Source organism: Jaculus jaculus, chromosome 14, assembly GCF_020740685.1.
Source record: "Jaculus jaculus isolate mJacJac1 chromosome 14, mJacJac1.mat.Y.cur, whole genome shotgun sequence".
In the NCBI taxonomy this organism is placed as follows: Eukaryota; Metazoa; Chordata; class Mammalia; order Rodentia; family Dipodidae; genus Jaculus; species Jaculus jaculus.
The window spans coordinates 34,527,983-34,552,327 of NC_059115.1; the positions used below are offsets into that span (position 1 = coordinate 34,527,983).

At 41.4% G+C, this 24,345-nt stretch overlaps 1 pseudogene; it reads right to left on the reverse strand.

The window, feature by feature from the left end:
- The window catches only part of LOC101606334, a 70,288-nt pseudogene extending 46,198 nt beyond the window's left edge, over positions 1 to 24,090 (reverse strand).
- Between the last annotated feature and the right edge of the window lie 255 nt (positions 24,091 to 24,345).

The following is a 24,345-nucleotide window of genomic DNA, read 5'->3' on the forward strand; positions in this document are numbered from 1 at the left end:
TCCAATATCCTCCTTCAAGGTGGCTTGTGTTTTTTTGAGTTGGGTGTACCCCTAACCACATGTGTTTTAAATGCTTGGTCCCCAGTTTATGGCCGTTTGGAATGTGGAGTCTTGCTGGAGGAGGTGTGGTATTGGGTGGGCTCAGGGGTGTTATAGCCAGCTCCCCTGTGCTGGAGTTCAGCTCCTTCTCCTGCTGATGTTCCCACCTGCTGTGGCAGCCATGATGTCCAGCCTATGCTCATCAGATGTTCCCTCTGAAGCTTCCCTTTGAGGCTGTAAGCAAAAATAAACAACTTTGCTCACACCATCTACCTTCAGCTGGGGGCTTTGTCCCAGCAATGAGAAGGGAACTACGACACAACTCCAGTGTCTGCTCCATGCCTCTTGAGTCTACCAGCCAACCAGGCCCCTTCTTTACACACCTGAGTCTGGTGATGAGGCTCATTCTAATTGGATGCTTGATGCATGTAAAGGGCCTAAAACATGTGTGTAAGCCACTTGACTCTTCTGACCCCTCTGGGCTCTCTTACCCTTCCCAGTTTCTTCCTTCCCATGTGTATGAGCCCCTTATACAGAGACCTTTCCCTATGTGAGGGAGATTTTCTTCATCTCCCCTCAGTGGGCATTTCTTTTGCCTTAGGCTTTCCTTCTTTGCTTTTTCTCCTAATTCTCCCTAAAATAAATCTAATCTCATAATTTGGAAGTTACCTTTTTCTGAGTCTATGTTCTTCAATTGTTTGGTTATGTGGACAAGGACCCAAAGCTGGGCTTCATGGTGTCCTGCATCTCTATGGACATCTGATCCCTCATAGGGCTCCAGCTCTGTATTGATGTGACTATATTCTATGGATGGGATAAAGGGTAAGATTTCTTTCCATTTGGTCCTTATTTGATATGAATCTCTGAAAATAAGATTTGTTACTACAACAAAATATTTGAACTAACTAATGTATAAGAGGAAAGATTTATTTTGCCTCATGATTTTAGAGGTTCTGTTCCATGATTAGTTGTCTGGTGGCTTTGGGACCTGTGTGAGGCTGTGCTTCAAGGTGGAGTGTGACTGGCAGAACCACACATTCACCTCATGACCAGGATAAACAGAATGACAAACAGAGTCCTGGATCCCCTAGTCCCCTTTAAAGACACATGCAAAATGACATAAGGCCTCCCATTAGACCCTGCCTCTTAAGAGTTCTAAACTCTTCCAAGGCAGGGATGAAGCCCTAAATGTTTGGATCTTTGTAGAGCATTCCTGACACAAACTGTGGCAATCTTCTTTGCAAAGGAAAAGGTTTTTTAGGATGTGTGTGTAGGTGTGCATGCACACATGTATGTAGGTGCAACTGTGTACAGAGGCCAGCAGTTAATATTATGTTCCTTCTTTTACTCCATACCTTATTTTTTGAGGCAGTATTGCATTGAGCTTTGAGTTTCTAGGACAAACACCTAGCCAGAGGCCTCTTATGGGAGAGAAGGACTTATTTCAGTTTACAAACTACAGGGGAACACCATCAATGGCAGAAGAAGCTGGCTCTCTTCCAAAACTCCAAGCAGAAGACATTAGCAAACAGCCAGCAAACACCAGCAGCAAGAATAGTCAGCACCAAAATCACTAGAGACCCAAATAGCTCTCCACACACCTTAGGACTATATGTAAGATCCACCCCAAAACATACCTTAGGGCTAGACTTAGGTACACCCCCAAACATACCGTAGAGTTGGACCCCCAAATCCACCCCAGTAACTCACCCCCATAGCAGAGCTCTACTTTCTAGGAGCTTATGTTTCAAGCTGAATTTTAACTAAACTCCTGAGTCTATGGGGCCATGCATTCAAACGACCATAGGAAGGATTTCACACTGAACCTGGAGCAAATTAATTTAGCTAGAATAGGTAGCCAGCAAGTCCTAGGGGTCCTCTGACCCTGCTTCCCCAGTACTGTTGTTATAGGTGCATGTCATCCTGGCATTTGGTGTGGGTTCTGCGGATAAAATTCAGGTACTTATGTTTCTGAGACAAGCACTGTACCAACTGAGCCATCTCCCAAACTCACCAAAAGCCACGATGTATTGAAGCTAGAAGCGGACCAGAATCCCTAATGTGCTTACCCAGGGATCTCCGATCCCAGCTACAAGCTGTGTTCTACTCTTAATCAGCTTGACTTCCTGAGAACCCTGCGGTTGCTCCAGAAACAGTGATTGTGTTGTTGATCAGTGCCCAGCTCATTCTGTCTCACATGGGAAAGCTTCAGAGTCACACATGGCACTGGCACCAGCTGAGCCTCACCCATGCCCTGCCTTTCTTGAGCCCACCCCAGGAGTTGTAGGGAACAAATACATCCTTAGCCTGGCATGACACTCTCCCCCGCCATGAGCTACTGAGGCAGTGATTAGATGATTCTATGAAGACAATGTGGGAGAGAAATAAGGAAAGTTAATATTTCAAATCTGACCAGGAATATATAAAATATTAAAATCTGTCTTGTTTATAGTTTTAGGTAAATTAGTTTTTATTTATGTTTCATAGGATTTCATTTCTTCTTCCTCCTTCTCCTTCTCATGTACTTTCCTGTCTTCTCCTGCATACTCTTCTCTCCTGCCCTCCTTCCCTTCTTTCCAATAAATATTGAATCTTAACTCACTCTTGTGCCTGGCATTGTAGTAGCTATTGCAGAACAGCTAAATGTTAACAATCATAGCTCATCCTTATTTTATGTAATTTCCATGAGTTAGTTATTTCATTATTTCTGAAAACACAGTTGTCTTTTCTAGATAGAAGTCAGGCCTGGCCTGGAGAGATGGCTTAGCAGTTAAGTGCTTGCCTGTGAAGTCTAAGGACCCTGGTTCAAGGCTCGACTCCCTAAGACCCTTGTTAGCCAGGATACACAAGGTAGCACACACATCTGGAGTTTGGTTGCAGTGGCTGGAAGCCCTGGCACGTCCATTCTCTCTTTCTCTCTCTCTCCCTCTTTCTCTCTCTGTCACTCTCAAATAAATAAAAATGAACAAAAATTTAAAAAACAAAAGCGGTCAGGCCCTGAACTACCCATCCAGTCTAGTCTATATTTATGTAGTCATAGACTCTTGAGGCCAGAGGGGTCCAGCTCAGTAATTTCAACCCACTCCTATAGCACTTTTGCTTTCCCTCAAGTGACTGGCCAGTCTCCTTACATGATTCTCTAGTTAAGATGCTCTTATTAGAGTTGATATATTTTTTTGTTTCTTTATTGTGTGTATATGTATGTGTGGTTTTGTATGATGAAGGTAATGATGGTGGTGGTGGTGGTGGTGATGTGTGTGTTCACTGGTATGCATATAGCACAGCACATGTGTGGAGGTCTGAGGACGGTCTTAGGGTGCTTGAACTCCCTCCCACATTACTTTAGACAGGGTGTACCTTGTTTTGACTGTTGTGCATGCACGAGTCTGGCTAGTTAGTGTTCAATCTTCTACATTCTCCTGACTCCATATCCCATTTCCATAGGCATGTTTGGATCACAGACACATGTGCCACTTTGAATTTGGACATAATATGTTAGGGCTGAATTCAATCAAATAGGCTTGCCAGCAAAACACCTTTAGCTACTGAGCCATCTCCCCAGACTCTTGCTTTTCAGTACTGAGGACTGAACTCGGGGCCTCACATATGGCACACAAGTTGTCTACCTTAGAGCTTTAGCCTCCGCCTTTGCTGTTTGTTCCAAAATCTTTAATTTCTGGAAAGAATATTTGTTTGAGATAAGCCCTAGTCTACTTTTCAACATTTACTTCTCCCTACAGGACAATGTGGAGCCAATATGCTATAAGTCAGGATTTTTTTGTATTTGCAGCTGGTTTCTTGCCCATAGTGGGTCTTATGATGCCTGATACCATTCCCTGGACTTGAAATTAGGGAAAAACTTGGAGACATTTCAATGACTCATCTGCCTTGTTTCTGGTAGGTTCTTGAAGAACACTATTACACTATGGCAGGAAAGAAGATTTGGGAGTTTTTCATAGATTTTTATTTATTTATACCATGCTAAAAATTATGTGATCTTGGTGCCTTGAGGAATGCCAAATAATATAGCCAGATACACTAACATCACAAAAGGGAAACTGAGGCCCAGAGGGAGGAAGTGTCTTGCCTGAACTACATAACATTAGCAGTTAAGAAGTGCATGAGCCCTGATACAGATGTGTGACACACGCTCTACCTGCCTTTCTGCACCAAGTTCCTGCCAGGCACCTAGTTTCCCTGGCAAGTTCAGTTGTGGAATACTTCTCAGTAATGCGGCTTATTCTTTTCCTAGAAGCATAGAGCTTCAGGAAGAATGTACATGGGGAATCGGGGAAGAAAGTGCCCTGTCAGATCAACTCTACTAACTGAACTCTCTAGAAAGACAAAGATTATGTCAGCTAGATCCCTTCTTCCTTTCTGTTATACACCAGTAGTTGGCAAACTGTGGCATGATGGTCAAAAACAGACTGTGCTGTGTCCTTTTATTAATAAAGTTTTATTGCTATACAACCACACCCATTCATTTACATATTGATGACTGCTTTTGATCCACAGCTACAGAACTGACAGTTGTCATGGAGATGATATAGCTTCAAGACAGCACCTTTACACTGTGGTTCTGCAGAGGTAGTTTGCTGAGCAGCGTCAGAAATGTGAGAATTTCAGTGGTGGTTCTGAGTCTAGTCTTTGCATTCCTGTTATCTCACCTGTGCATTGTCTGCCTTTCACTTTGGCCTTGGGTAATGAGAATTTAATTGCATTATTAAAATCAATGTATGGAATAAAAAGGTGCTGGAAAGCTCAGGCCAGATAAAAATGATATATGCATTACAGCATAATTTATGTACATTATAGAGAACCAATGTTATATCTAATATGTGTGTATATTTAATCAAAGTACAAAAATATGCACCAGACTATCTGTAGCATATGTATAAGAAGGCATGAATGATAGAATGAAGCAAATATAATGGGATGCTAATATTAGTTTTAGTATACCTTTACAGACTTAGAAATTTAATTATTTTTGTATATCATTAAATTTTATGTTTTTATAACTAAAAGGAAAAACTCAGCTGGACATGGAGGTACATGCCTTTAATTCCGACACTGAGGAAGCAGAGGTAGGAGGACCACTGGGAGTTTGAGGCCACCCTGAGACTACATAGTGAATTCCAGGTCAGCCTGAGCTAGAGTGAGACCCTACCTCAAAAAACTAATCCAAGCCAAACAAAATAAAATACAATAAAAATTAAAACTCAAAGTTGAGGCAAACAGACAATCACTTAGATAAGTCATTTAGTTCCTCTGAATTGTATTTGCCTGTGTGTGTGTGTGCGTTGTGAATTCACATATGTTTGCATGTTGTGTTGCATATGTGCATATTTGCACCTGTGTTCTGAGGCCAGGGGTCCAATTAAGGTGTCTCCCTCAATCAGTCTCAACCTTATGTACTGAAACAGACTCTAAACACAGAGATAGTCTGGTTAGCCAGCTTGCATTTTGGAGCCACATGTCTCAGCCTCCTGATTGTAGGGATAATGCTATGTGCACCCCTATGCCGGCATTTAGTAGAAAGATTTTCAAAATCTTTGGTAAAATGTTTGCTCCTCTATTTGAGCAGTGCATATGGGCAGTGACATTTCCTTCTGACACCGATGTATTGTGTTTATTTGTAATCTAAACACTATTCAGTAAATACCCCTGTGTGCTGCGGTGTGAATGTGAAATGTCCCCCATAGGTTCATGTACTTGAACACTTGACACCCAGTTGGTGGTGCTGGTTTGGAAGCTAGGGAACCTTTTTAGGAGGTGGAGTTTTGCTGTGAGGAGTAGGGCACAGAGGAGTAGGGTTAGAGTTAGAGTGGGTGATGGACCTAGAGGTGTTTAGCTTGGCCCCACTTCCTGTCTACTTTCTGCTTCCTGGAGGAGGGTATTATGTGACCAGCTGCCTGACGCTTTTATAGCCATGACTTCCTTGCCATATTGCACTGTATCTCCTCAAACTGTAGGCAAAAATAAGCCCTTCCCCCCTTTAGTTGCTGCTTGCATTGGTCACACACAAAAGGAAAAGTAATGCATTTAGCAAATAATACAAAATTCCATGACTTCTTTAATCTAACTAAAGAAATTACCATAAACAGCATTTGAGGCAAAACCTTTTCTCTTTTGTGCATTGACACCGGGCTTTGCTTGTGGCACACCTCTCTTTCCCACCGTTAAAAAAGTTACATAAAATATTCTAGGTCCTGTGATTTTATTGGAGATATTTCTTGGTTATATTCATGTAAGTCTGGTTCCTTCCATAAAATGATCCATAGCATTTTACAAAGCTGAAAAAAAAAAATACTTATTTTGTAGAACTGGGCACTTCATCATTAAAGGTCTCAGGGACTTAACTTCTGAAATACATTGCTGTTTTATCAGCCCAAACCTGACATTATGTTGCTTACAGGGCTGGAGGAAGTTGTTGAAGTCAGTTATATGAAACTACAGAATACAAGTCTCTGTTTGTATTTTTGTTTTTGTTTTTTAGCAATAGCTTCTAGTTTTAATAAAACACTCAACCCATTCTAAACAACCATTTTTTCAAGAGAGGTCAAAAAGTTCAATGGCTTCTTATAAGTGGATCTGAGGAAGCTTTCCTTTGTTATGATGATATGAGCCCTTCTTTACAGTTAAAGGTAAGACCTGACTCTGATTGAGATGGAGTGATGTTAGATGAATTTAGAAAATTCACAATTAAACTAGATAGATATGCCTAAAGCTGTGTCCTTTTCTTTGTGAAATGAAGTTACAAGGGTACAAATTAAAAAAAAAAATCTCTCCCAAATTAATTGAGAATGAGACCAGATCTAGCCATCTGCTAGTTGCCTAGCAACTAAGCTACTTGTTGGAAAGAGGATGAGGGCACTTGAGCTGCTGGGTACCATGTAAAGGACTGAGTTGTCTGAAGGATGTGAAGAAGAAAGCTCTGCTCTTTTGGAAGTTTCTATTTAAAGATGTCTATGATCCATGCTGCATGCTCTGAGAATAGCTTTTCCTTTTCTAAACCAGATTGGTAGTATAAAGAAAAGCCTGAACAAAAACGTCCCATAATCAAGTTATGTGATGTATGCAAGACATTAAAATATATATAATGAAGAAAGTACAGAGAAAACAGATATGGCCTAGAATATGCAGGTCTTTTGGGATAGTCAGGGAAAGCTTCATAGAGTAGGTGACAACACAACAGAATCTGGGGAGGATGCTTAGTGGTTAAGGCACTTGCCTGTAAAGCCTAAGAACGCAAGTTACATTCCCATGTAAGCCAGAGGCACAAGGTGGCACATGCATCTGGAGTTCATTTGCAGTGGCTAGAGACCCTGGTGGACCCATTCTCTCTCTCTCTCTCCCTCTTTCTTTCTCTGTCCTTCACTCACCAAACTTTAAAAAAAAAAAACTGAGCTTCAAAGAAGACACAACCTACAATAGTGGCTTTATGAATATCTCTATAAGATGCTGTATAGATATAATGAAGAAAATATAGTATACTATATATATTGCTGGGAAGGACTTTGCAATAAACCTACATTTCATTGTGTTCTGAGGAGTTTACTTGAATTAAGTCGTCTTCCCCTTATTTTCTGCCCTTCAGGCTGCCTTAGTAATTGTGGTTGAATCCTAAAGTGAGTTCAAATTGTAATCCAGTTGGCCCTGGTCTCCCATCCCTAGGTAGGCATGAATGCCTTTCTGGTCGCCTGCTTTGGACTTGGTCTGTGGCTAAGGGATGTTTATTACTTCTCAGGTGTCCCTCCTCCCTTTCATATTGGTGTGAAGCATTGTTCCTCTTAGGTGGCACATGAAAGTTTTCTTGTGGAAATTCACAGCTCCTGGTGGCTGCTAACATGTTTATTTATTACTGTAATAACCCTAGAACTCCCCCAGATAAGAAAGAACATTATACATGGGGCTATTTCCTGAGGTAAGAGCTATAGAGAAAGCTCATTTCTCATGCATAGGCCTTCAATGCAAGACACTAGAGGGACTCTGTTTTTTAGCAGAATTTTAGCAGGAAGCAGATGGCACAGAGACTGTGTCATTTAAGGAGAATTTGAGAGAGGGACTTAAAAAAATATGGTCAAGGGGACAGGAAACCAAACAAGTACTACTATAGGGCTAGAAACAGAAATGGGAGTAGGAAAGAACACTTACAAAACTTACAGCAAAGGAAACAGAGCAAAGAGCAGTTGTGAGGAGGGCTGCCTGGGAGGAACATGCTCTTTACCAAAGCCCATGGAGGCTCCTCAGAATCAGAACTGGCACATCTCCTTTCTTCTGGTCCCTGTAGGACAGGCTCCAGGTCATACCCAAGTGGAAGTGGCCCACACTGGTCAGCCTTTTGGAGCACAGACCAGGGACAAAATTAGTACATAAAAGATGGAGGGGAATATGTGGAATATATACTATACTGGGCCCTATGAATGAAGACATAGGAGTTTTCTTCAACTGCTTACTGGAATGCACATACACATATTTAACTTTTGTCCCTCAATGTTGCCATCCCCTTAGCAATCTGTTCACATATGAGCTGTAACCCCTTGTCAAATATGAATAAACATAAACTTCCTTTGGCTCCCTGTTGATAAAGTTCAACTTCACTGTGACCTTTGAGGAATCTCAGACTCCTGCTTCAACTTTTAAAAAAAATATTGCATTTTAAATTTTTTATTTATTTGAGAGACAGAGAGAGATGCAGAAATAGGCAGGTAGGGAGAGAGACAGAGAGAGAGAGAGAGAGAGAGAGAGAGAGAGAGAGAGAAAGAAAGAGAGAAAGAGAATGGGGCCCCAGGGCCTCCAGCCACTAAAGAATAACTCCAGATGTGTGCATCCCCTTGTGCATCTGGCTTACATGGGTCTTGGGGAGTAGAACCTGGGTCCTTTGGCTTTGCAGGCAAGTGCCTTAACTGCTAACCCATCTCTCCAGCCTTCAACTTTTCTTATTTTTCTGACTTCTTCATCTCTCATCAGTCACTAATTTGAAAGTCAGCTGATTGCCAGCAGGTAAATCCATGTCAAGATATCTTAGGAATGCAATGTACTACTCAAGAAGAGCAGATACCTGAGAAGTTTCTGGAACCATAGAATCACAGCCTTGTGGGCTTTTTCTTTATAGTACATTTTTTTAGATAGGGTGTGGTGGTTTGAGTTAGCTGTTCCCCATAAACTCATGTGTTCTGAATGTTTGATCCACAGGTGATGACAATTTGAGATTTGGAACCTTATTGGAGTAGGCATATTGCGGGAGGTGGACCTTCATGGTTTATTAGCCCTATCTTGTCAGTAATTGTTCAGAACACTCTTCTGCTGCTGTTGTCTACCTGATGTTGCCAAGGAGGTGATGTCAAGTCTCTGTTCTACCATATTTCCCCTGCCATAATGAAGCTTTCTGTCAAGACTGTAAGCCAAAATAAACAACTTTGCTGCCATGGTCTACTCTTGGCCAGGTGCTTTGTGCTAGCATTGTGATGGTCACTATAACACAGGGTCTCTAAATTACTAGAGAGCCAAAAGATAACCAAAGATAATCTTGAATTTCTGACCCTCTGCATTCACCTCCCAAATGATGGGATTGTAAGTGTGTGCTATCAGACCTGGTGGATACAGTGCTAGGGACTGGGCTTAGGGCTTCATGTATGCTAGGCAAGCCCTCAACCACCTGAGCTATGTCCTCAGCCCTAGAACTCTCTTCTTGATATGAAATTGTCCCCAAATCCTTTTCTGAGTTTCCATTCAGCTTTTCCGAGGAGAGACTCTTACTGGGCTCAGCCCTGCTCTAATTAGGCTTGTCAACCGAGAAACACTGTGGTCATGTTGTCCTTGGAACTCATCACTGGATAATAAATGGTGGTCAGGCCACTAGAGAGGCAATGCCTCAATGTGAGCTGCATAGGCACCTTACAAAGTTCTATGCCATAAAAACTTAGTGTGCTTGTGGCCATTCTCAGTGAGGCCTCCACAGATGTCTGTTTTGGCCTCTGTATTTTTTACTTACCATAAATGAGCCCTATCGTAATCTAATCATTTTTTCAAAATTTGTGTCAGTTGCTTCCTTTAGTGCTGAACTCAAGAAAAAGGAGCCATGTCTTACCATCTTTGTATACCCAGTCCCTAAGCAAAGAAGTGATCCAAACAATTGACTGAGAAAGTGAGTTAACACTGGGACCTCAGGGTCAGAAATTTTGTGCTGAGTATCTTTATTTACTAGGTCTATTGGCCTGAGCCAATCTTAAGTTTTGTTTTGTTTATTTTCCTCCCAGCCCTAGAATTTCAGTTACTTTTCTTATTGCTGTGACAAACTACCCAACAAGAAGGAACTTAAGGGAGAAAAGGCTTACTTCATCTTATAGTTCCAGTGGCTACAGTCCACCATGGCAGGGGAGGCTTGGTGGCAGGAATACGAAGCTGTTATCCGCATGCAGTCTGCATCCAGGAAGCAAAGTGGATGAACGTTGATGCTCAGCTTCCGTTCACCTCTGTTTTCAGTCCTAGCCCATGGCATGGTGCCTCCCACATTCAGGCTAGATCTTCATTACTAAACTAATCTTACTAAACTAATCTAATCTAGAAACTCGCTTATATGTAGACCCAGGGATTTGTCTTCTGGGTGATTCTAGGATCCTATCAAGTTGGCAGCATGAACAATCACATATTTGTTAATCTCTGATGATAAACACCCTTTAGAGAAAAGTGCAAAGGTATACTGGTGAGGAGAGCCACAAATGAGTTTGAATTGTTTAGAAGTCTGGCTGGATAAATACTGGAGTCAGATATCCTAGATTTTTTATCTTGATTGCATTGTTTTGTTTTGTTTTTTACTTTTTTTTGAAACAGGGTCTTTTGTAACTGAAGCTGGCTTCAAACTCACTGTGTAGCCCAAGCTGGCCTTAAGCTCCTGATCCTCATGAATCAGCTACTTGAGTGCTGGGATTATATGGGTAAGCTACTACTTCTGTCTTTAAGTCCTCTCCGTCATATTATTTCTCTCATGCCATTGAGAAGGACACTTAACCTTTCCAAACCTCTGTGAGAGTAAAGATATTATGCCTGGATTCATCTAGTTTTGATGGAGATTAAGTCTGATAATATAAGTACCATGCTCGGAACTTGGTGATTGCTCATTTTTGTTCCCTATCACTGCCAAGGCTGAACTTGAGGCGGTCCTTGGCAGAGATGAAATCTAGTTTTATGTTTCTTGGTGGCCACCCACTTTGTAAAAGAGCGTGTATCCCAGGTACTGTGTTGTACATTTTGTTTCTGCAATTGAAAATGTTAAATTGGTTTCAAACTGCTTGCCCTGTCATTATTCTTTGAATCATTCTGCCCTCAGCATGTCTGGATTGCAAGTTCTGAAGTTCAAGGTTAAGTGGATGTAAAGGAGTTACTCTGCTTCCTGGCTTTCTCCTCATGTGCCCCACATTGCTATAGTCACAGCTGCTGATATTATCTTCCCTGTGGTCTTGGGTACTTCCTTGAATCACACCCTTGTAAGAACATAAAGATCAATCTACTACTTTTCCTTGACTTCTTGGAGCATCCAAAATGATTAGGTTTCTTCGTGGCATGATCTGTGAGGGATAAATGGAAGCTTTATTCCACAGTCTTCCCCTGGGAACAGAATGATGGATATTTATTCTTTCCTTTTATTTCTTTGTAATTTTCCTGCGCCTGGAGCAGCAGTAGATGCTACTGTCACTGTGGCCTTCCTTACTAGTGTTCTGGGCACTCGCTTGATTTAGTTATGCTTTATAAGTTTTAAAATATGCTCAAGGTCCCCATTCTACTTGATCCTTCTTAAATACGAGAAATGTAAAAGTGAAGTATATAGTGGGAACTTAAAATAACAAGGATTCAGCTCTATGCAAAAAACAAAACTCAAATAGGAATGGCTTGAATAAGATAAAAGTTTATTTTCCCCTTCCCACATACAAGATATCTGCAGATTGGCAGGTTGAATGCTGTATAACTGTGTATTTATCAATGCATCCATACCTATCCTATCTTCTGCTCCTCCATATTATCTCCATCTGGAAGGCTGACATATATGGATGGCATTGTTCCAGGCTCATGTTTATGCCCCAGCAGCAGAAGGGAGAACAGGATGGAGTGAGATTCCTCTAAAGAACTTCATACCTCAGCAAGTTTTGCCCGACATCTCCAGTGAAGATTAGAAGTACAGGTTTTGTCTTAAGTTTGCAAAACAAACAAACAAACAAAAGAACCCTGTCATAATTGAGGAGTTTATCCATGCTATCTCCATAAGCTGCCCAGATCAGTGCTATATTGATAGCTGTGTTCTATAGTTATGTACAGGGTGAACTATGTGGGTTTTGGTATCAGCCCAGTATGGGTTTGGATCCTGGTGGTCCTTCCCTTACTTTTTGGATGTATATGTGCAAGTCTGGTTATTTCTTGGAACCTTAACTTTAATTGTATGCAATGGTGATTAATAATGGTGTTACTGCATAGGGTTGTGGTAATAATTAATGGAGCATATATATGTGAGTTATTGCTTGATAATTTTTTGTTTGTATAGCATTGCTTTATGGTTGGTGTGTGTGTGTTATAATACGTGGTGTGATATGATTTGTCTGTGCTATGTACATGTGTGTAGTGTGGGGGTATAGTATATGGTGTGATGTGATGTATGTGATATGTGTATATGTATGTGGTATGGTCATGGTGTGATATGATATCTATGTGGTATGGTATATAGTATGATATAGTGTATGTGGTATGTACATGTGTGTGTGTCTGTGTGTGCAAATGTATGTACCCCTATACACACATTCACAGAGGCCAGAGGAGAATTTCAAGTGTTCTCCTCTATTACTCATCCCATTCTTTTGTTGAGATGGAGTCTCTTATTGAAATTGGAGCTGCCACTTCTAGTGACTGGTGGGTCTCTTATATCTTGTCCCCCACAGAATTTGGTGACTGGTATGTATGGCTACTCTCAGCTGTATAGGTGGTCGCTGGGATTTGAGCTTGGGTCATCTCAGGACTTCTTACCTGCTGAGCCATTTCCTTAACCCAGAGTAATGAGTTTTAAATGAATACTGGTAAGTTTATTCCTAAAGTTCTTTATGGTCTGGGTTGAACAGGCCTCAGCTATGTGACAGCACATCTTAACAGCAAACTTCCAAAGTATTTACAAATAAATGAAAGCACTCAGAGAGGCTAAGTAACTTATCTAAGGTTATACACAACTGAACTAACTCCCTCCTGAGGCAGTTTAGGGGTGGCAAGGCTAGGAAAGTAAAAGTGAGAACTGTCCTAAGCCTGTCCTTGAGGTCAGAGTAGGATGTGTCTGCTCCCAAAGGAGTTCCCTATGTCTGCTTTCCCTTAAACTCAACTCAGTCCCTCCCTAGAAAGGAGGTCCCCTTCCTAGACTAGTTCCCCTTCTCAGATTCCTGGAAAGGTTATATCTGAGCCCCTATGTAGAAACCTGATACTGGGGCAGTCAATTCCACCTGTCACCACCTAGAAAAGGTCAGAGCTTGGATCTCAGAAACCGCCTGCTGCTCTACAGGAGCTTTGCCTTCCTTCTTAAGTTCCATCCATCATTTAATAAAATCTCTCTAGACTTACCTTCTCATTTGTGGATTTCAATTCTTTGAATTCAAAAGACAAGAATCTGGAGGCCACTGACTCTTTAGAAGTTCTGTGTAAAGGAGACAGTCTGGCACCCTAACTCCTGGATTATAGTCCTATCAAGAGCTGAGAAAGGCCCAGTAGTGCTCTCAGAGACACCCCAAATTTCCAGCACTCCCACACTAATCCACAGCACAAACACAAAGACAAGATCTTTCAGATGCAAACAGTATTATTTTCCTTCGACTTTGTATTGTTTCCTTCTAATTGAGATTACAGCTAGGTTTATACTACAAACTGGTTAAACAATAAAGAGTTCTTGTTATCTGTTGGTTCATGGAGTGGATTAACTCAAGTGAAATCAGGGTTATCAAAATGCAGAGCAGCCAGGACTGAAGATGCAGCTACTTGGTAGCGTGGTTGCCTAGCATGCAGGAGGCCTTGGGTTTGACCCCCTGAACGGCATGAACTGGTTATGGTGATATATACCTTTCATGCCAACACTTGGGAGGTAAAAGGTAAAGGCAAGAGGATCAGTAGTTGAAGGCTATCCTCAGCTATATAGTGAGCAAATCTGAGGCCAGTCTAGGATGCATAAGACCAATATCTCCAAATAAAAGAACTGCCAGGGATGGCAGATAGGCTCTCTAAACCTAGACTTTGGAAGGATTTGTAGATGTGTCTTAGGAAAAGAATTTTAGAAAAGGTTTCTGTTTAAGGCATGGTTCCAAAGACTCCTTGTGTCCTGATTTATAAGCACAGCCTTTGTTTTACTTGACTTGGATAGGTGGCTGAATCTTAATTATTCTCTTAATTATTTGTCTAGTATTAACTCAGTCTGGAAATATAAAGGGAGCATCTTCTTGCCAGGTGTAATGTTGAACCTCACCAATACACATCCTTGGAGAATAGTATAAGGCCACATGCTTTCCATAAATGGGAAATAGCTTTGTGGTAGTAATTCCTAATGATGATGTGCCTAAATCTACAAGTGGGAATCTGAGCTAAGAAAGAAATTTCTAAGTAGGATCTGAAAAGTATACAGGGATTTTCCAAAGGAAGGATAGAGAAATGTTCCAAGCAGAAGTGTGTGTCTTTGATTCTGTCTATCTGTATATGTGTCTGAGTGGTTGCACATGCATGTTTGCATGCATGTACACATGTGTGGAAGTTTGAGGACACTCTCTGGTGTTATTATTGAGGCACTGTCCAACTTTTGTGAGACAGGGTCTCTCATTAGCCTAGAAATCGCCAGTTATGCTAGACTGGTAGCTAGCAAGCCCCGAGGATCCTCTCATTTGCACTTCCCCAAGTGCTAGGGTTACAGACAGGTGTCACTATGCCTGATTGTTTTATTAGTCTGGGATTTGAACTCTGGTCTTTATGCTTGCAAGGCAAGCATTTTTGCTGCTTGGGCTATCACCCCAGCTATTGTGTCTTTGATTCTTGAGTTTTGATTGCAGGATACCCATTTTCTGATTATATTTATACTTACCTTCTGGATTTTGCCCTCCTTCTATCCTGGTTGGCTTTTAAAACTCAGTAGCAGAGGCCAGTAAGCTAGAAAGGGGATATAAAGGGAATAGAATTGGAGGGAGGAAAACTTAATAGGATGGTATTGTATATATGTAAGTAAAAGAATAGGTTACTGGGGGGTGGAAAGGCCTAAGTGAGGTCAGGGGAAGAGATTGATCAAAGGAAAGGTGGGGGAGTGCTAATCAAAATCTAAGAGGGTATGCATAAGTCATATGGAAACATGCCTTTTTGTACAATGACACATATAGAAGCCATAGATTGTTACTAGAAAGTTTTCAGTGCCAGGGATGGGATACCTTCCAGTGAGTTGTTGGCCAGGGATATCCCTGATCCCACTAAAACATTACAGGCTATTGCTGAGGCTCTTAGTTTCCCACCAGAAATAGATGGTAAGACTGTATTGCTGAAGACTCCACATGCTTGTGCTACACGGTCTCTGAGAAATACTGCTGGAGCTGAGCTGAAAACATCCTTGTAGACCAGCTGACAGAAAGCTGGAAAATGACATGCTACATGCAGTTTCATGAGAGAAAGAGAAATCACCAGTGAAGATACCCAACAGTGGACACTGCAAGCCTTAAATTTGGCCAGCCAGGCCAAATGAGCCGACAGGTGCAATAGCAGCATGTGTGTTACAGGGGAAACCAACTACTCTCTAATTGGACTGGAGGCCTGCTCCATGGGAAGGGAATACATGCCTGATAATGAAAACCTAGTACAGGTGAAGTCGTGTGTCCTAGGGGTGTAATGTCTTCTAGTGTCTGGCTGAATGTACATACTATGCTCAGCAAACTGCCCGGTGAGCACCTCTCTTAATGTTGACACTCACGTATTAATGCTACTCTCACTTTTGGTTACACAAGCTTCTCTTTTCAGATGGTGGTGACCTTGAGGCACCATAGTGCTGAGATGAAGTGACAGAGGAATGCTTAACACTGAAACATCTCTATTACATCTTCCAAGGCTCAGGGTACATTGTGGTAGAGGTGGCAGAAAGAATTTAAGAGCAAAGGAAGGGTAGAACTGCTTTCAATGCACTCTATCCATGACTTCATGGTGCCTGACACTACCTACACAATACCATCATAAAAGGAGGAAAATATGATGCCATCAAAATAAAAGAGAGACTGGTTGTGAGGGGGAGGAGAGTGGAGCTGTAAAGGGAAAGTGGTGGGGAGGGAATTACAATAGCTTATTGTCTATGATTATGGAAGCTGTCAATAAAAAAAAAGAAAATACATGGCCACCCCCACTACAAAGAGCATGCCACTGGGCTCATATACATGGCAGCCAGTGTTAATCAGCCATTCTGCAGGGGTGCCCTGAAAAGGAGATGACAGCAAGGCTTCTCCCATGCTAACATAAATTGTTTGTTTGTGGCAGCCTGCATAGAGCAAAAATACACAGTAGAAAATAACCCACAGTCCATTAATGATGCTTCCCTAGGTTTAGAGAGAAAGTCCCAGTGCACAGGTATTGGCATTCCTAGGTCAAAAAATAGGGGAAAAAAAAGTTTCTTTCTCCCTTCTGTTTATACTTGAATGGAACTACAAAACATGTCCAAGAGGGGCAGGGCCAAAAAGCATAGATGATAATACTTCATCATATTATCATTCAAAATTTGGCTGTAACCAATAAAATAGTGTCTCTGCGTCTCTAGGTCATTTTGGTAAATGCTACATGTTCAAGGTCCTCAGACTCTCAGCTGCTGCTCAGAGCATATCTGCTCATGATACAGTGCCAGCTGCAGGGGCTACCCATTGGCGAATGGCTGGAGAGACTTGAAAGTAATATCCAAGCTCCTAGACTTGAGGTTAAGATCCTATGCCCTCTTCCTTATAAATGATTGCTGTTATCATTCTGTTAACCAGAACTATGAACACCAATCTCCTTTGAGAGAAATACATTCAAATTATTTCTTTCAAGGTTTTATCATTCCTAGTGACATGCTTGTTGACCAGTGGATTCCTCTTTCTTGGATTGTATAGTTTTGCAGCATAAACAATGTATTTTGGGGTTATTTCTGCCTCCTTACACTATTGTCTGTGCCTTGATGTGCTCAGTCTCCTTAACCAAGAGGCCTGGTCACCTTTACTTGACCTATGGTAGTTATTCCCATTCGAATTCTAGCTCAGCATGATCTTAACCATTCTTCCAATCTTGTGCTATTGACCCAGCCTTCCTCACTCTCTAGTACTGTCTATATCATTAAGGGCCTGTGAGTTACTTGTTTCATCACACATATTACCATGCTTATTATCAATGGGTCACATGCTATAGAGTGAGTGTCCTGAGGGCAGGGATTTATTTTCCTTCCTTCTGCTAACAGGCATTTAAGCTAGGTCTTTATTGCCACAGATGTTGAATTGAATTTCACTGCTGAAAACACCCACTCTAATTCTTTTTTATTAGTTATGTTCATACTCAGTATGTAGACGGCACTTATTGGTACCATTCTTATCCTCATCCCTACCTCCCCCTCAAAAGAGACCCTCCTCTTTGGGCATGCCAGTAAACCTCACGGGGACTGTGGGTCACACATTGTAGGGGCAGCCATCACTTAAGGGGAGGAGGCAATGTCTCTGTGCATAACATTCCAACTTGTGGCTCTAACAAGCTTTCTGCCTGTGTTCCACAATATTTCCTGAGCCATGTTGGGTTCATTTCAGTGATTCACTCTTAGGAGCCTCTGGATCTCTGGTTTGGTAGGTGTTGAGTGTCCTCAGTGTCTATCTCCTTTACCCTTGTGCTAATATCAGGTTCACCAATAAACAGCAGTCTTACTCATTTCCCCAGTTCCTCTGTGGTTTCAGCTGGGGCCCTGGCGAAGTGCAATGGGTTGTTTCTCTCCTCAGGTCCTGCTTCCACCTGAAAAGGAGAGGCAGATCCTCCAACAGAGAGTGAAATCAGCACTGGTTAAATGAGATAACCATTGTTAGTGTCGAGAGAATATAATGGGTATAGGCCCTCTTGTAGCCCAAACTTTGTGGGAGCTGGATTTTGGAAAGAAAACTCATCATCAGGATATGATTTTGACTCGTTTCCAAGTTCCAGATATGGGTTCCTTTCCACTGACCAGATCTGTTAGCCAATCCAAGATCAGTTGGTTACCCATTATGACTGTGTGCCACTATTGCTTCTGAGTTATGCCTTGGACAGATGTTGGCCACTTCCCTACAGTAGCTCATGTAGCACCTTCTGGCACTAGATGGGCTGTCTGGGGATTTGTTCTCTTTCAGATTCCAGCCAGGTCTCTCCATGCTCCATACCGACAGCATGTGGTGTCTTCAGCAGTAGAGTCTTACTATTAACCTCTGGTGGTTAATCAATTGCTCTGACAGAAGTCTGTCTTGTTTTGGGAAACCTTGTAAGATTCTCTGATCAATAGCTCATTGTGGGAGTTAACTACATCTTGGTACTGGGAATTACAGACTAACAAGAAGGGAAAAGAAAAGTAATATTAAAAAAAAAGAAAGGAAAAGAAAGAAGGAAAAAAATAAAGGAACAGGAGAAATTCAAGGTTAGGCTTCACCTCACCTTGTCCAAGGCCCTTCAATTCAGGTGCTCCCTCTAAGGTCCTGATGAGGGTTCAACTTTATAGTCTATCTTCTAGGATATAGGCTTTTATGGTACCAGTTCCATTTGGGGTCAGTTTTGTGTTCCCCCTCAACCTTACACTCCCTTCAAGCCCTATCCTCCCTATTGCATGGTCCTCCAGATGCCTATTAGGTATGACAGCAACTCGACTGGTCCATGTTAGGAGCTGCAGGTGAGTGAGACCATGTGATGATTGTCTTTCTGTGTTTGGGTGGGTTCGCTGAGTATGATCTGTTCCAAGTTCAACCACTTTTCTACAGATTTCATTGTGCAACTTTTCCTTACTGCTGTGTAGAATTTCATCATGTATATAAAACACATCTAGGTTTTCCATTTGTCTAATGATGAGTATCTGGGTTGATTCCAGTTCTTAGCTATTATGAATTAAGCAACTATAAACATGGTTGTCTAAGTTTAAAAAAAATCTTCTCACTGTGTGTAAATGTGTGTATGTGTTCCTCTGAGTGCGACTATGGGTGTATATGTTCATGGCATGATGAGGAGGTCAGAGGGCAACCTCAGATGTTGGGACTTGCCTTCCCTTGTTTGACATGGTCCCTTGTTATTCACTACCTGGCCCAGGAGCTTCTAGGGAGTCTCCTATTTCTATCTCTTATCTCACTGTAAGCTTTCTGAGATTACAGGTGCATGTTAAGACACCCAGATTTGTGTGAGTTTTGGGGATCCAAACTAAAGTTCTTATACTTGTGTGACAAGCACTTTATTCATGGAACCATCTCCCCAGCCCTAAAATTTGCTGCACTCTATGCATATTGGCAGGAGTGAAGAAGTTCCTGTTTAATCAAAACAGTTACATCCTCCTGCCTCATATGTCTGTCATTGAATTCATGTGTTCCATACATATAGTCAGGAGAAGAAAGCCCAGGAATTAAAACTACACAGTTTCTAGTTATTTCAGTGCAATTGGAAGGACAGGAAGGCATTTATTTTTCCTTAGAAATTTTAATGAAAAGCTGTTATTTTTATTTATCACCACAGGGATCAAAGCAGCATCTTGCCTAATTATGTTAATTGAATTATTCACATTGCTCATGAGTTAATATTGTTTTCTCCTATGTTTCCAGCTCATTAACTAATAACCAAAACTCCATGTAGTTAAGGTATTTAGGAGATAAAGTTGGTGTCACTATTGTTTTTTTCTTTAAATAGTTGTATAGAAAACCCTTAACCTTTAACTCTCATTACCTTTCTGGAGGAGTGGCCATAAGTTTCTGGCATCTTCCCAAGGGCACTGGGCTACTTGCCGACATTGTGGATTCTTGGAACCTTTTACCTGCCAGCCACCTCACCAAAAATGAAAGAGAAAAACTGTGAGAGGAGAAATTTAAGCTCCATGGGAGCCCCTATCCTGTTTCTATCCTAAGAGGACTTGATTTTTCAGGCTCTAGCTACTCACAGAGAAGACTTCAGCCTTCAAAAATGTACCCCATGACTAAGACCACTCTGGACTACTTCTTTAGTCTGCAACCTTTTTAATACAAAATATAAAGTGGGGCAGGAGAGATTGCTCAGTGGTTAATGTGCTTGCCTATGAAGCCAAAGGACCTACGTTCATTTGCCTACAACCCATGTAAGCCAGATGTGCAAGGTAGCACATACTTCTGGAGTTCCTTTGCAGTGGCTGGAGGCCCAGGCATACCCATTCTCTAGTTTCTCTCTCTCTCTCTGTTTCTATCTGCATCTTTCTATCTCTTTCAAATAAAAAAAAATTATAAAATGATGCCTAACCATTGTATGTATTAGTGGAGTCCAACCTGAAAATATAGTTCTTACCTATAATATGTAACAATCAAATCAGGGTAATTAGCATTCCTCTTTCCCTAATCATCTGTCATTTCTTTGTGTGGGATGCTTCTAACCCCTCTCTTATATTTCTTAATGAAGTATCTAATGCATTATTGTAAACCACAGTTTGCCGTGCTGTAGAACAGTAGTATTTTATCTTTTATAATTGAACTTTGGTATCCATTATCTGACTTCCCTCTCTTCCTCCTCCCTGCTATCTTCTAGTCTCTAGAGATACCATTCAAACCTATAGCTCCAAAATCACCTTGGCTTTCATATGAGTGGCAAAACAGGCTTCTTTGTTTTTTTGTGTCTGGCTTATTTCATTTAACATATTGTCCTCTAGTTCCATCCATGTTGCTGAAAACAGCAGGATTTCATTTTTTGTAGGTGGGAACAATATTCTCTCTATGAGTGAATACCATATTTGGTTTATCCATTCATCTGATAAGGATTACTCTACTTGATTCCACAGCTGTGTCTGCACAGCCGAGAGGTTTTTATCATAGAGCAGGACCAATAACCATGTTGTGATTTCCAGGATTGTCACATCACAGCAACTATCTACATCAAGCACAATACTTTACAAGGTGTATGTGACATTCTCCTTGCTCAAAGAAACCCCCAATTGTTAACTTACTTGCTAAAGTTTGAAAAAAAAATTACTGTTAAGATAAAGAAATGTATCCATTTCAAAAGCTTATTTCTTTATCTATTATTAAATTCAGTTCAGTCAATACTTTCATTTGAAAATATTTTCAATAGAAAAAATAAATTTCCTTTCATTTTTCTTAAAATGAAAATGTTCCAACATGATACAGCCCCTTCAGTTCACAAAGTGTGTTCATTTAGAAATGAACTTGGGTTAACCCAACTTGCCCTATTTCCCAGAATACCTTGTTCATAGCACAGCTAAAGTTTTAGGTTTTCTGTTGCTCACCATATAATTCTGTACTTCTGGATAATTTTTTTTTTTTTTTTTTTTTTTTGGTTTTGCTTTTTCAAGTTAGGGTCTTGCTCTAGTGCAGGCTGACCTGGAATTCACTATGTAGTCTCAGAGTGGCCTCGAACTCAAGGCAACCCTCCTACCTCTGCCTCCTGAGTGCTGGGATTAAGGGTGTGCACCACCACAGTGGGCCACATTTCTGCATACTTTTGATCTGGATAGTTCTCTTGCTTGATACCTTTGAATCTTGTTATGACTAACTCCAGTCATGGAGATATCTCTCACAAAATGGAAAGTAGTATACAGTTATATGATGATTTTATTGTGGCTTTTTCCTACCTAGGAGGGAAAAGTCAGCAGGCTCAATAAACACAGCATTAAAATAGAAATACTTGAATGAAAAACCTAGGTGTCCATAATGATAATACATGATCATCCTCTTTTTAATGGAAGATCCCCTCTGGAATGAATAGATTGTTACAGCCAGTTCATTTTCCATCTTTCCAGCAGATTAACTGCTTGTCTGAACTCCTGAAATAGGAATGATGAGCCACTGAGGAGATGAAGTGACTTCTTGATAAACTCATCTGTTATTGCTTCTTATAATGAGAAGTTGGTGCTCTGCTTCTCAGAGCTGTGGGTCTCAGTTCTTAAGCAGTGGCAGGTAGGCAGCCAGGGCAAGGACTCAGGAATTTACAACTCTAGAACCAGGAAGAACTGATGTTGGGAGTTAAACCATGGTAAACAGGATATATTAGTAATGCCACCTCCCTCTTGAACATCCTAGCTACTTCTCAATACACCTTTGATTGTATACCTCAGTGGATCTCAAAAACAGGTCCTGGGGGCATCCAAATGTATATTATCTGGGAAATTGCTAAAAATACAAATGCTTTGATGTGCACCCTAGACTTACAAAATCAAAAGTGCTACCATTTAGGCCCCGAAACCAGTATTCTGTCACACTTTTGGGTGATACTAATTGTTTGCTAAAAATTGGGAAGCACAGTATATCCTCATTGACACCATTTTTAGTGAAAGGCCAATGGTGGTATAGGATTGATGGCTGGCCTCTCCTACACAGATCTCTCATGGGGTTTTATTGGTTGCATTCAGTTCTGTTTGAGGGACTTCACTGAGTTAGTAAGTGTTATAGGAGGATACTATAAAACACTATAAAGTTGAAAAAGAGTATTTTGTCACTTTTAGTTGAAAAGAAAAATTCTGGAAGATGTATGTATGGGTAAAATGATAGTCAAATGGACTGATTCAGACACAGAGAAAGAGAGATGTGGGGAGAACCTAAAAGAGGGGACTCACATACTACCAAGTTGTTTGATCCATAAACCCAGAGTCACTTTCAGTTTTTCACATGTAATCCCTTAAAAGTCCTCTCATTTAATCATTATCTCCAACATGGATCTTCTGCCCATGCTCTTCTTCAGCTGCTACTGGCCAGATCAAGAATCATTTCCTCCAGGGACCATGCCTTCTCACTGCCTTCGCTACCTGCCTCTCTTGCCAGTCAACTTTCCACACATTTGAATCATGCAATGTAATTCAGCCCATCTACTCCCCTATCCAGAGCTCTTCAAGGGCTGCTCGTTGTACTTAAAACAAAATGTCTCTTCCTAATAATGGCCTATGGTGCTTGTCCTAATAAGAACATTAACTGACCTGGTATCATCTGTCACTGCCTCTCCCCACTTCTAACTCCAGCAAAGTCTACTCCCACAACATTTGTATTTGCTTGTTTCACAGTCCTTGGAACACTCTGGCCCATGCTGTTAACATATTTTCTTTCTTCTCATTGATAGCCTGCTCCTTCGTTTGCATGAAATGATGACTTTCCCAAACCAAACCTATATCTGGAAGTCTCCTTTGTGTAGCATTTTTGCTACATGTTTGAAATTGTTGGTTTTATTTATTTGCTTGGTTTTCCTCACTTTTAAAAATACCAGCTCCTCATAACTCAAGACATATATACATGTTTTTCAATTTTATTTTAGTGCCTATAATTATGATGAAGAATAACTACTTAATGTCCATCAAATCAATGGACTTGGGTATTTTTGTGTGACATAATTCTTTAGACAGCTTATTCATTCTCTTTTAGATAATTTTACTTTGTGTACAAAAGGAAAACCTATATGATAAATTCTGAAATAGTAGCCCTTTAAGAAACTTTGTCAAGGGGACTTCTGGCCAAGATGGTGACCATCTAGCTGCGCTGCAGATCCCGGGGAAAGAAAGGCAAGATATTAAGGGTTCACTGGGTCTTTTAGGGGACAGCAATCTCCAATAGATTGCCAGTGGAGGGCACAGAGCAGGGGAAAAACAAGGAATCGCTGTTACCCTTGTGGGCGGGTAGCCCACTCCTCCCCCCATGCAGCTGATGTATCCAGGGCACCATGCCAATCTATCCCTGCATGTGGAAGCTTAGACAGCTCTGCCCAGTCACCCACTTACTGCTCCAGCTGCTGCAGGTTCAACGGGTCCAGGCATAAACAGTGAATCACTGATACCCTCGTAGGCAGGTAGGCACCCCTCACCCCATTGTCCACCATATCCATGGTGATGCTGCATGCTGATGGATCCCTGCATGTGGAAGGTTAGACTGCTCCACCCACTCACTCAATTCACTCACTGTTTCTGCTGCCACACGTTCAGTGAGTCTAGGCCCACAGCAACAGCCATGCAAGCTGAGACTGTGTCTGTTGCTTATGCCAGCTCAGGCGCCATCTCCTACTGGTCTCATGTGCCGGCTGTCTGCTATTGTCCTGTAGTGGGGAGCGCAAACTGCTTCAGAGTCCCAGTGTTCCCATGCC